The sequence below is a fragment of the Tachypleus tridentatus genome, chromosome 10 (genome assembly GCF_004210375.1).
Source record: "Tachypleus tridentatus isolate NWPU-2018 chromosome 10, ASM421037v1, whole genome shotgun sequence".
Lineage (NCBI taxonomy): Eukaryota > Metazoa > Arthropoda > Merostomata > Xiphosura > Limulidae > Tachypleus > Tachypleus tridentatus.
In genome coordinates, this window is record NC_134834.1 from 158,227,220 (window position 1) to 158,240,920 (window position 13,701).

The 13,701-nt window shown below is 34.8% G+C and overlaps 1 protein-coding gene across 7 annotated transcripts in view; it reads left to right on the forward strand.

The window, feature by feature from the left end:
* The window catches only part of LOC143230741 (discoidin domain-containing receptor 2-like), a 325,468-nt gene that overhangs the window by 265,354 nt on the left and 46,413 nt on the right, over positions 1-13,701 (forward strand). The gene's annotated exons all lie outside the window — the stretch shown is intronic.

A 13,701-nucleotide genomic window follows, 5' to 3' on the forward strand; every position in this document is an offset into this window, starting at 1 on the left:
GTATAACAGAAAACTACTGGAACGGATAAAACATCTAATAAAGAAAGAGGAACGAAATAAGAAAGTAATATATAAAGTTGAAAGAAGTAATTATGAAAGTGAGGGAAGCGAAATATATAGTTGCTGGAGTGAAAAATGTATTAGGTTTGAGAAAAGTAGGGTAAAAAGGAAAGCAAAGAAATCTGAATTGAACAACAATACCGAAAAACATTGGTATGAACCAAAAGAAAGGGAGAGATAGAGAAAGGGGCTGTAGAACTAAAGATAAATGTTGTGGAACAAACCAAAACCAAAACGATTTAACGGAAACAAATTCAATTCTGTAAGTAAACGAAAGGTTTTATAGCATGGGTAACATCGCTTCTTTACACTATAAGATAGTCACAATGATTCACTGAACCATTCTGTTATTCACTACGTGAATAACGATACTTTTTAGGTTGCTGACCAGAGTTCATCTCGTTTATTAGTGTAACGAGTCCCTCAGGGGCTGTTTTTTAGCTTCCACGACAATTTACTTTAAGAATTGTAATAGAGTTAAGATTCAGCTTTGAAAATTTCACCACAATATTTTCCTTATTCGTACATTAACCCCATGTTTCATTATCTTCAAAGCCTTCATTTTAACGACCATAAACTTATTTTTATTTCTTCTCACCTTTCACTATCTAGTTAATATTTCAATGTACAACTGCTCCACCAAGTCGAGCCTTTATGTTAACAATCATAAACCAGTAATTGTTTCTTCTCACCTTTCACTATCTAGTTAATATTTCAATGTACAATTGCTCCATCATATCAAACCTTTATATAAACAATCATAAACCAGTCTTCGTTTCTTCTCACCTTTCACTATCTAGTTAATATTTCAATGTACAATTGCTCCATCATATCAAACCTTCATATAAACAATCATAAACCAGTCTTCGTTTCTTCTCACCTTTCACTATCTAGTTAATATTTCAATGTACAATTGCTCCATCATATCAAACCTTCATATAAACAATCATAAACCAGTCTTCGTTTCTTCTCACCTTTCACTATCTAGTTAATATTTCAATGTACAATTGCTCCATCATATCAAACCTTCATATAAACAATCATAAACCAGTCTTCGTTTCTTCTCACCTTTCACTATCTAGTTAATATTTCAGTGTACATTCTTGATGACGAGAAACCCACTTGAAATAAAAATGTATCTCAGAACTGCTGGTATGGGAATTAACACTTTTATTGATAAACAGAGAGCAACGTTTCGACCTTCCTATATCGTCTTCAGGTTAACCTATGAAGGTCGAAACGTTGTTCTCTGTTTATCAATAAAAGTATTAATACTCATACCAGCCGTTCTGAGATAAATTTCTGTGTACAATTGCTCCATCAGATCGAATCTTTATATTAAAGGCCGTAAATTGTTTTTCGTTTGTTTTGTTTTTTGCCTTTCTCAAGCTGATCAAAAGAGCACTGAAGTGCTGAGTAGCTAGTAGATTCGAACCCGCGACCTTCAGATTACGAGTCGAACTCTATAACTACCTGGTCATGCTAGAGGTCTAATTCTGTGCTAACGTAAATAAGACCTCTAGCATGACCAGGTAGTTATAGAGTTCGACTCGTATTTGAAGGTCGCGGGTTCGAATCCCCGTCACACCAAACATGCTCGCCCTTTCAGCTGTGTGGACGTTATAATGCTATGGTCAATTCCACTATTCATTAGGCGAAAAGTTGCCCAAGAGTTGGAGGTGGGTGGTAATGACTATCTACCTTCCATGTAGTCTTACACTACTAAATTAGGGACGGCTAGCGCATATTGCCCTCGAGTAGCTTTGCGCGAAATTCAAAACAAACAAACAAACACAAGTACAGAGTTATACAATGGGGTATTTGTGGCCTATCCATACGGAAAAACGAACCCTACAATTTAGGTACAATGTCGTTCAGTTATTACTCTTAAGTAGTGTGTTATCATAAAGTTATCTGGCCTAATCAAAGATCAACAATTAGAACACTTAAACATCAAAGAGTTATATTTTTGGTATACATGAATTAAGATACGATGAGAAAGGTAATTCGAGTGCCTAAAATAAAGTCACAAGAGGTATTATCGAGGACTGTATAGAGAGAGCGTAAAATACATTAAAGTTATATACTTAGAAACGGCTGGTATGGGTAGAGAAAGCACTGGTAGAGGAGCGAACAACGATTCGACCTTCTTCGGTCATCGTCAGGTTCACTAGTGCTTTCTCTACCCATACCAGCCGTTTTTAAGTATATAATTTTCTATACAAGTGTGTTTTCTCGTCATCACGGAAAATACACTAAAGATCACTGTGGATTTAGAAAATGTTTCGTAAAAATTGTTTCTAAACGTAAGAAGTGTTTTCATAAAAGTGTTGTGTATAGCTATAGAAATATAAGCGATGTAGCACATGGAAGTACTGAACAAAGGATACAATGGAACAGCGATGCCAGTCGGCTGTTTAAAAACAAATTAACCAATATTAGTTCCCGATATAACTGCAATGGTTGTTCCACAACAATCTTTGAAATTACAGCAGAAAAGAAAACCCTTGAGGAAATCAACATTATTTAGCAAACTGGACTCCCACAGTCCGCATTGTGGAAAAAAAACAAAACGTGCATAAGATACTGAAACTATAATCCTATGGAACAAATCACCTACCAGGTGATACACAGCTACAACTAGGCTTTGCACTCCGATTCTTAGCCCAAGTTGGAATGTACATCTGTCTACACAACATCCTGTGGCTTAATTTTGTTTTCATGACACTCGCAACTGTCATGTTTGGATAAAATACTCCATATACGTTCTTTCAAGGCTGTTCCGTGGTTAGAAAGTTATAGTATGGATTAGATTAATGTGCAAGTTTGTCATTAAGCTTCGTTTCCTTCAGGGATCGTTAACATAAAGTCAGAATTTTGCCTAATAATTGTGAAAGGTGGACACTTTTGATCCATGTTAGAACATACTGCCATTTCCTCACTTCAATGAAAAAAAATTATAAAAAACCTTATTCATGCAAGGTACCATATTACACGGATTCTAAAGGTACTATAGAAACACACACGCTCTAAGGCATAGGGTAATATTAAGGGACTCTAAAGGTACTATAGAGACACACCTTAAAGGAGGGGTTAATATTACCGGATTCTAAAGGTACTATAGAGACATACTTTAAAGGATATGGTAATATTACTAAATACTAAAGGCACCACAGAGGCACACTTTAAGGGATACAGTAAAATTACCGTAATATAAAATAGTACAGGGACATACTCTAAGGCACAGGGTAATATTCAACGGACTCTAAAGACAATTCAACGACATACTTTAAGGGATAAGGTAATGCTACAACGACTATAAAGACAATACAAGGGTATACTTTAAGGGATAAGGTAATGCTACAACGACTATAAAGACAATACAAGGGTATATTTTAAGGGATAAGGTAATGCTACAAGGACTATAAAGACAATACAGGGGTATATTTTAAGGGATAAGGTAATGCTACAACGACTATAAAGACAATACAAGGGTATATTTTAAGGGATAAGGTAATCAGCAAACGTTTTTCCACACACGTGGTAAACTCCTGTTGATATTTGTTCATGAGATCAACAAAATCCATGGTTTATCGTGACGCACATGTTACCTTTAAAGACCAGAATGACAATATTGGAAAGTCGAACAACATCACTCAGCAATTATTGCGTTTTCTCAAAATTGCAAGTTATAGGTGTGTTATTCCTCACTCGCTGTTGTGACTGTGCTGCACAAGGTCGTCTGAAAATGGTTTTGTTTGTTTTTGTTTTTTGGAATTTCGCACAAAGCTACTAGAGGGCTATCTGCGCTAGCCGTCCCTAATTTAGCAGTGTAAGACTAGAGGGAAGGCAGCTAGTCATCACCACCCACCGCCAACTCTTGGGCTACTCTTTCGCCAACGAATAGTGGGATTGATAGTCATATTATAACGCCCCCACGGCTGAAAGGGCGAGCATGTTTGGTGCGACGAGGATTCGAACCCGCGACCCTCGAATTACGAGTCGAACGCCTTAGCCCACCTGGCCATGCCGGGCCCATGAAAATGGAATATTCTGGATATTTCACTGCCATTTTACTATACCAGTGTTTTTCCTTGAAAGGAGCTGGGACATAATTTTCCAGCCGTAGTGATGGCATTGTTCTGTTAACAGAGAAAAACTAAATATATATACATATTTGTATGTGTGTGTGTGTGTGTATATATATATATATATAAATTATATTTATATAAATTAAAGTTAGATTTAATTTTGTGGAGAATAAAGTAAACAAATAAAAGCGCAACCGGTTTAACATCAGGTTTCAGAAAAGAAGAAAAGGGACAGATGTGGGCGTTGAAGCCCACAACGTCCCATATCTTTACTGCATTTCGCTGTCTCTAGCCAGAAGTGAGAAGGTGGTTGCTCGCTGTTGCGTTTAGAAAAGAATTATAATTGATAATAATAATTAGAGTATTATATATCAATAAGAGAATTTGAATAATTCAATATTTTTACTTGTTCAGACAGTATAAAAATGAGGAAACAAATGATATGAAATCACTCAATTTCTATATATAACACGTAAAAAAAATTATATTGCAATTTACTGTAATACCCGCGGTGTTTTACTTGTGTTTTTAATGGGATTTGTTTTATCAAGAACCTTGTAACTAGGAAGGTCAAGGACTCACCATCAAGTTGGTAAACGAATTGTTCAAAGAAATCTTAGAAAAAATCTTATTGGTGATTCTGATCTTAAATGTTCTATTTGTTATTTCAAAATATTTGTAGCAGATTTCAGGGTTAGCTTTATCTGTCCATTAGCTAGAAAACTCTAATGTCCTATTAAACTGTAAAATATACATATATATATATGTAACGTTCTGCTGACAGAGATAATTATATATGGTTGTTAAAGAAGCATGTTAGTTCAATAAAAACGTTTATTCATCTTAAAGGATTTAAATGTAACAGCAGCTTTGTCTGTTATTGTCCGTCTTGTTGGACTAAAAGGCCCCCCCCTCCTTTCAGTAGCACAGCAGGGAGTCTGCGCTAGGTTTCCATAGAGATGGTAAGCACAGCATAGGTAAATCGTTATGTCGCTTTGTGCTCAACTACAAATAAACAAATTTTTAACGCATAAAATTATTCTCAGTGTCGAAGAATATAATTACAAATCACGTTTTTTGTTATTTTCGTTATTTTATTTGATTTTGTGGAAAATCTTTCAATGTCAGACAGGAACTCCAAAACATTGTTAACATAATCGCAATTATGTCAGAAATATGAACTGGGACTCTTAAACTGACCATTTTCTTTCCAAGTAGGGGATCTGGCATGGCCGAGCGCGTAAGGCGTGCGACTCGTAATCCGAGGGTCGCGCGTTCGCGCCCGTGTCGCGCTAAACATGCTCGCCCTCCCAGCCGTTGGGGCGTTATAATGTTACGATCAATCCCACTATTCGTTGGTACAAGAGTAGCCCAAGAGTTGGCTGTGGGTGGTGATGACTAGCTGCTTTCCCTCTAGTCTTACACTGCTAAATTAGGGACGGCTAGCACAGATAGCCCTCGAGTAGCTTTGTGCGAAATTCCAAAAAAACAAACAAAACAAACAAACATCCAAGTAGGGACACTACTAAATATTAGAACGTTATCATACGCTTGGACATAAGAAAAGCAACAACCAACATCCTTTTTCCACCTCAATCAAACACGCGGGGTTCCTTGATTTCTTTCAGAGCGTCACCGTATGTCGCCGTGATAGATGACGCAATAAAAGACTCATCGTTCGCATCTAGAAAAACTTGAGATGAAAGAAACCTGCCCCCTGCCATTCTATCAACCCGTGGGTTTGCTTGTCTTAAGGGTTTTTATATATAAATATTGTTCACTAATAGTTCAGTTTTGTTTTGCTTTCTGTATTAAAACAAAAACACTCCACCCCAAAAGAGAGAAGAGGAAAACAAAAAGGCTGATAATGTGTGAAAATAGAGCAAGCAGGTATCTAGAACAATTCAATATGTTCTACCATTTGAAACTTTAATTAATCGTTTGTATATTTATGCCTCTAATACACATAACATTTGTCATTCATAGCAATAATAAAGAAATATTAAAGATAACTTTTCTGTTCAAGCTAGTGCTTTTCAGCCAGTAGGTTATAATAAGAAGAATAATATTACCAGAGTGGTGAACTAATGTTTATTAGTTTCTTCGTTCTTCTTGAATTTTCATGAAAATCTACTTAAAGGGTTACCTACGTATAGCCGAAACCTATTTTAAACTGATCAAATATTGGGAAAGCAGCTAGTCAACAGCACCAAAATAGTAGGCGACTTTGTCTGATCGAATAGTGCAATTTTGAAGGGCACGAACCCGAAATCCTTTGATTCATTCACATTCGGGCCCACTAATCTGATTCCGGACAATGACTTCGATTTTTTACTGTTCTCAGTAAAACACAAAACTATTTTCAAGTCTCGACGTTGCATATCGATTTTGTAGTTTTTTCAATTGATTTTGTTTTTTAAAAGTTCTTTACTAGCAGTTGGTAGTGCGGTTAAACAACCTAAACTGCCACAATATAAGTTTTATTCCAATATTTACGTATTTGAGTTTCTTAAGTCTACTTATTTAAACTTAAGCTTGTTGCTGAATTCTGGCGATAGATCATTTTTTAATTTAATGGGGCGTGTGTCGATCACAAGAAGTTTACTGATAAGGTCTACACGGCCAAGTCCATTTTGATAAAAACACTGAACTTTCTAGCAATATAAATGTTTTTTCATGGTTTTGTTTTTACTGTTTTGCGTGCGTTGCTGTTCGCGACCTCTGTCGCTCAAGTTAAATATTTGTTGTCGTACACAAGTTTACTTAATTTCATTTTCCACAAATAGATGAACAAGGTTTGCATATGTTATCGTAAATGGTCCCGCGCTCTCGGTAATGATACGAACACTGATATTTATATGACGTCAGATTAAAACATACTGCTACGAACGTCATAACACAAGCGACATTATGATTAACGACGTTTTGAGCGTTATTGACGACATCTCGTGCTATTGCTAGATTCTTGATACAAACCGAAATGAATTGTTTTCTATTCTTCTAAATTTCTTGAGAAGACGAATGGGTCGATGTCATAACAATTTTCTTTTTGTAAACAATTCAGAGTTATTTCTTGCATTGTTATGTTGTAAGTTTTAAAGTTTTGAAGCAAATATCTGTTTTTCTTTAGTTTCATTAAAAGGAAACTGCTACATTAAATAGTATATTTCATACACAACTCACTTTTCCAGCATTCACTTTGAAATCGATTAATTTCATTAAATATACGTGAAATTGTCCTAAATCGTCCAATTATATACATGCTTTAAAGCTAAATATTATCTACCTCTCCCCCACACACAATTTTCCCATCCCCTGCTCATCTGAAATGTATCGAAATACTTTAAAGGGTAAAAGAAATTTTATTTCTTTTATAAATTGTATATTTTGGTTCACGTACTACATGGTATTGATATGAATGGATCTTACTTCTAGAAACAAACGAGCCATCACATCATGCAATAATAGTCCGAGAATAATCGAAGAATGCAATATTGTGGTTTAACGCAACTTAAATCGAGGCTACCCAAGTTTCCAATATGTGTCTTTAGCTGGCACTGGCAGTCTTCCTGACTGAACCGACCTAAGGATAAATTGCCTTGACAAACCTGGGAGACAAAGAACACGATCAAGGTGGGGGTGCTGTACTGGTTATCCCTGCTCCAGGCTGAGGGAAATAATTTATTCTGAAGGATGAGTTAGAGAGGCCTTTACCACTATCTAAGAAACAAAAGATGATGGTTTCTTAATGTGCCAACCTCGAACTTTTTGAAGGAGATTCATTTTCTTGTTGTTCAGCCCAAATGGTAGGTTCCCACCAGTATCTGCTGGGCTCTTGCTGTGTACTACGACTCCACTTCTCTGTTGAGTGATGGAGTCCTTCGGTTGCCGGCCCTATCGAGCTCCAGCTTCGACCAGCACCCCTACTAGGACATGCAATATGTCAATTACAATATGAAAAAATCATTGGGTAAGAACATGTGGTAGTTTCTCAGCCCACCATCCCAAGCAGCGTGTTTGTTGTTACGTATTAATATTAGGCTTCGCTATCCTCCAGAAGCGGTTTTAGCAAGGATTGCAACTCTGAAAACTGATGCATTTTCAGTAACATATGTATTCTCTTCTTTTCATCAGTAACTTGCGTATTTTATTCTTTTTCTCAGTAACACATGTATTCTCTCTTTTTCCCAGTTACGCACGTATTCTTTTCTTTTCCCCTACACAGTTTTTCGAGAAGAGTTTCAAGTTGATAGTTGTGATAGTTTTATTTTGGTTTCACTATGCGTAACAAATTTTATAAAAGCGTGGCTAAAAATAGGTTCTTCTAAGCTCTCTACTTCAGTAGACAGACACGTTGTTTGGATAGATTTGTTATGTAGCTGATTGTTCAGTTTTATACCTTATGTTAAAATAAACACTCAAAAAGTGACATTTTGACTCTCAGTAAACAATAAGTGATATAACATATCAGTAGGAATTATTGCTTCAGCAAATTAATAACAACTGGGTATACGTCTGTTTGTGTTTAAAAAGTCCAGATAATTTTGTTAAATGAATCAGAACAACAGATAATCGGCTAATATGCTTTGAGGAAAATGTAAAAGCGTGTTTTTGTTCACCATGACAACAACATACATATTGTTTAATTTACATGAATCATTACAGTTTATGTCTAACTGCTGTGATCCGTGAGAAATCAAAACTTGAACTAGCGTGTGTCAACTTTGGAAAAATCAAATTCAAAGTGCACTTTGTATGGACACTTCTGTAAAGCTACACGAGGGCTATCTGCGCTAGCCTTCCCTAATTTAACAGTGTAAGACTAGAGGAAAGGCAGCTAGTCATCACCGCCCACTGCCGACTCTTAGCTATTGTTTTATCAACGAATAGTGGGATTGACCGTTACATTATAACGCTCCGCCACTGAAGGGGCAAGTGTGTTTGATGTTACAGAAATTCAAACCCGCGACCCTCAGATGACGAGTCGAGTGCCTTAATCACCTGACCATGCTAGCCCAAATAAACGTTCTAGTTCACATACAGAATTATTTGCTTTCTAAAAAAATTAAATATATATCGTAGCACGTGAAAAAAATAAAAACAATACTTTTAATATCAAGTTGGTTTTGTGAAGGAAAAAAGTGACTCGTTTCTGTTCTTAAAAAAATTAAATTTTCTCAGTATACAGTCTAAATAATGAAAGGCCTTCATTATAATCTTTATTTAATTTGTAGACACTACTTAAGTCGGCGTGGCATAAATTTTGTAATTTGTCAAAAAAGATCGCTTTATTTGCATACTGAATAATATTTATTCATACTCGGTTGAATTTTAAATCAAAAGAGCAAAAAAGTAAAATTAAAAGACATACAATACGACAGTTGTTTCAACATCATAACTAAACTATATGATTTATGACATTTCCACGCCATATGAGAAAGGACATAGTATCAGTAAATCGTATTATATTATACATATTCCATACACGGAGTTTAATTGTAAAAGCCACCGACAGCCTAACTAATTTTATTAATATTTTTTGTCGTATTGTTAGCAATATTTCTGGTATGCTTACCTGACAACGAGATTTTCAGTATATATCACAGAACTAAGAGCTGGCTACGGGAAGTCAAAGGACGAGAATAATGGTCAGACGAATATTTCTATTTTCGTCACTATTTTTTATTGCAAAATTGCTGTATAAAGTATACAAGCAAAGAAATAATTGAAATTAAACCTGGCCTGGCATGGCCAAGCGCGTAAGGCGTGCGACTCGTAATCTGAGGGTCGCGGGTTCGCGCCCGCGTCGCGCTAAACATGCTCGCCCTCCCAGCCGTGGGGGTGTATAATGTGACGGTCAATCCCACTATTCGTTGGTAAAAGAGCAGCCCAAGAGTTGGCGGTGGGTGGTGATGACTAACTGCCTTCCCTCTAGTCTTACATTGCTAAATTAGGGACGGCTGGTACAGATAGCCCTCGAGTAGCTTTGTGCGAAATTCCAACACAAACAAACAAATGAAATTAAACCAACATTCGTAAATACAGGAGCTGGGTGTCAACTTATGAGTCCACATCAACAACTTAAATCCACGTGCAAAGGTTTTAAATAGATTTTTTCAACGGAAAAATAGACCACTGATTTTCACACATGGTGTACGTTACACGTATCTTATCTAGTTGACTTGTTTCAGGCGCGCTCGTATAAAATAGTCGTATTATCAACGTTTCCAGTAGATACTGTTGATCAAACTATGAAACATAATGTGCATAATGTGCAATGTGAATACATACTCGGAGAAGAAAAGCTATAGCAAAAACGTTCTACAAACTTACACCTTTACATATATTTTCCTGTTAGCTATTTCTACTATGTTTTGTAAAAGTTAATCCAACAACTTAACCAGATATTACGATAGTTGGTTTCAGTAAAGAAACATTTTTTTAGTTATGTACATATATGTGTGTTAACGTGGGATTTAGAACTATTTTTATATATTTTCTAATAGACTCGTGATATTTTATTATTTTCAAGATTGATACGTATATTATTTACAAACATTTTATATTTGAGATTTCCAAGATTTGAGATTAACAACATTCTCAACTGTTAACTAATTTATAAATAAGTAGATACAGTAACCGAGGAAGTTAACAGATTCTTACATGGTAGATTTTGCACAAATGACACTGAACGTTATCACTATTACGTTATAAGATTTTAATTAACTTCAACCTCTTTCAAGAACGTATGAGAAATATACTTAACTGACTGGAAGTGGAACATTTTACATAGATTTCAAACGATAGTACAGTGTGTGTGGAAACTACGTTACTCCGATAACATATTACTACTGAAAACAGTGTGAAACAATGGAAACGACATAAATTAACATTTTTACATGACATAAATAAAACTTAAAAAATAAAACTAAGATTTGAGTTAGTTTAAAAAAAGTTTGATAGATATATGAATGATAAGGACTAGCTTTGATTTTTTAAAATTAATTTATTTAATAGTTTTAGTTTGGCTTAGAGGATGGGGCAGCCGAGATGGACTAATAGGTCCCTTGTTGTCCCTAAACATTAGGTTATGTTATGTTAAAAAAACAAATTGAAATAGAAGATGTAAATAACGGCAGTTAAAAATAGCCTATGAACAGTTAGAACATCTAACAGAACCAACCATCTATTTAAACCCATCAACTCATCCATTTGTTCACATTCTAGAGGTCACAATATTTAATTTAATTATTTCTCTATCGTCACCACAGGACATTCAAACCTTGACCTCTACGTAATTAAAGACATCTCGACCCTTAACGATTCACAAAGATCTTTAGAATTAAAATTGTACTGAATTTTCTTACGTAACTCGGGTGTTGTGTAATATATATATAAATATTGTTTTATCAATATTTACATCAATAACTAAGTAAACTGATGAATATGTTATTATATTATAATTTTCTTATTGATTATCTTTATAACACAATGTTTGGATTTTACTGAAGATAGGATACGTTATTTCGAAACGTTCAAATCTTGTAAATAAAATATTGTATGTTTTATTAACCGTCTTTACTTTCATTATTAAATTTCGGTTTCTCCCATGAATCCATTGATAATGTAAAGAAATAATAATATAGAACTTAGAAAATGCCTTCAATTTCTAAAGCAATTTTTTTTAAATTAATAGAACATCCTGAGCTATTTTGGTATATAAGTCCTTGATCTATTTGGACACGTTTTCATATTGCTAGGGTGTAAGTTGGCAAAGGAAAAAAATGCTCATTAGGCCTGACAAATGTGATGAAATTCGGGCTTGACTGAAGACTTTTTGTTACATTCCTCTTAATTGGCCCATTATAAATTTCAAATACGGGATTTCTGGGACTGACATTTTAGATCCATCTTTTGTCTGTCACAAGACAGTGCCCATAAGACTTTCTATTCAGTACACAACATTAATTAATTAGGCTGAATTTCTAACAGTTGAGCATTTATATGAATGCTTGTTTATTTTCTTCTGATCAGAAATCCATTGTTGAGTTTTAATAACTACCATTGGGATAGTTTGAAATTTCGCCTAATATGTTTTTCATCTTTATTATGCCCTCAGTGGCACGGCAGTATATCTGCAGACTTACAATACCAGAAACCGGGTTTCGATACCCGTGGTGGGCAGATCACAGATAGCCCATTGTGTAGCTTTTTGCTTAACTTCACACAAACAAAAGTATCTTTGTTATGTTTATTTTGCACACGATATAATATTGCTCCTTACATCAAATTGTTTTATCCGTGCAAACAAATTAAAACCTACAAAAAAGAATACAATTGAAGTACATTTTTGCAATATTAATGCTTAAAACGTTGCATATATATATACATTTATAAATAATGCAAATACCATGTAAAAACTGCATTTTATTTGTAAAACTGTTTTGCGACAAAAGTTTAAGGTTGTGGGACGTGAATTAGGGCAAAAATTGAATATAAGGGCAGACTTAAGTTTTACTGTGTTTGTCCTTTAGTGTGTTTTACTGCTGGTAAAATTTGTTTAGTCTCTAGAAATCTCTTTAGATTTTCAGAATGCTCTAATCTATAGTGAAAAGATAATTTACCTGCAGAACGTTTGTCAAGTTTTTGCTAGTTAAATAGATTTATTCTGCTTGCTATGTTGTTAGCGATCCCTGAATTGCCAAACAATCACAATGTCCACAGTGATGTCACTACAAAGTTTGGAGTGAAATGTTCTATTGACACATTATTACTTTCACAATGATATTCATTATTCATGTTCTATGTTGAATATTTTTAAAGGCAGATCACGACTCCAAATAAATTGCCGAATAAATGAAACATAATTTTATGTTTGTGGGTTAAAACTAAATTAGTCACTTGTTATATATTTAAACAAAGTGGAAATTGACTTTACATGCAACTGTATAATTAGTCTTTTCATTTAATGTTTTTTGTTGGTAACTATCCTCATTTTCTGTTAATGAGACGTTGTACGTGTTGTACGATTATAAATACCCAAAAGAGAGCGGAAACTGAGAAATATCTGTGAATGACATCTGACTCCAGATATGTGAAACACAGGAAATGCGGTACAACAACAGAGGTTACTCATACCATCTGCTTTGTGTGTCACTTTTATAATAAGTATTCCGAAGGTTTAAATTAGCGCCCTCTACGGAGTAGAATGTTTATGCTCATGTCAGCTTTTTTCGGAATTTCACTAATCTAACTCAGCATTCAGTTACTCAGAAACAAAAAACGTTAGGCACTCAAAAATAACTCAGTATCGCATTTCCGGATAAAATCGAATTACTCGCATTCACGTAATTTATTCTTTAATAAATAAAGTTCATATTAAGGGAAACATTCTGTTATTATATCAACAATTACTAGAATACTGAAGTTTGTTCTTTAAATTTATGTCCTATCACAGAAACCATTACCAGTAACTGATAGTGGATGTTTGTAAGAAACGATATAGTACCAATTTTAGAAATATTTCGTCACATCAATCACTTTCTAGTGT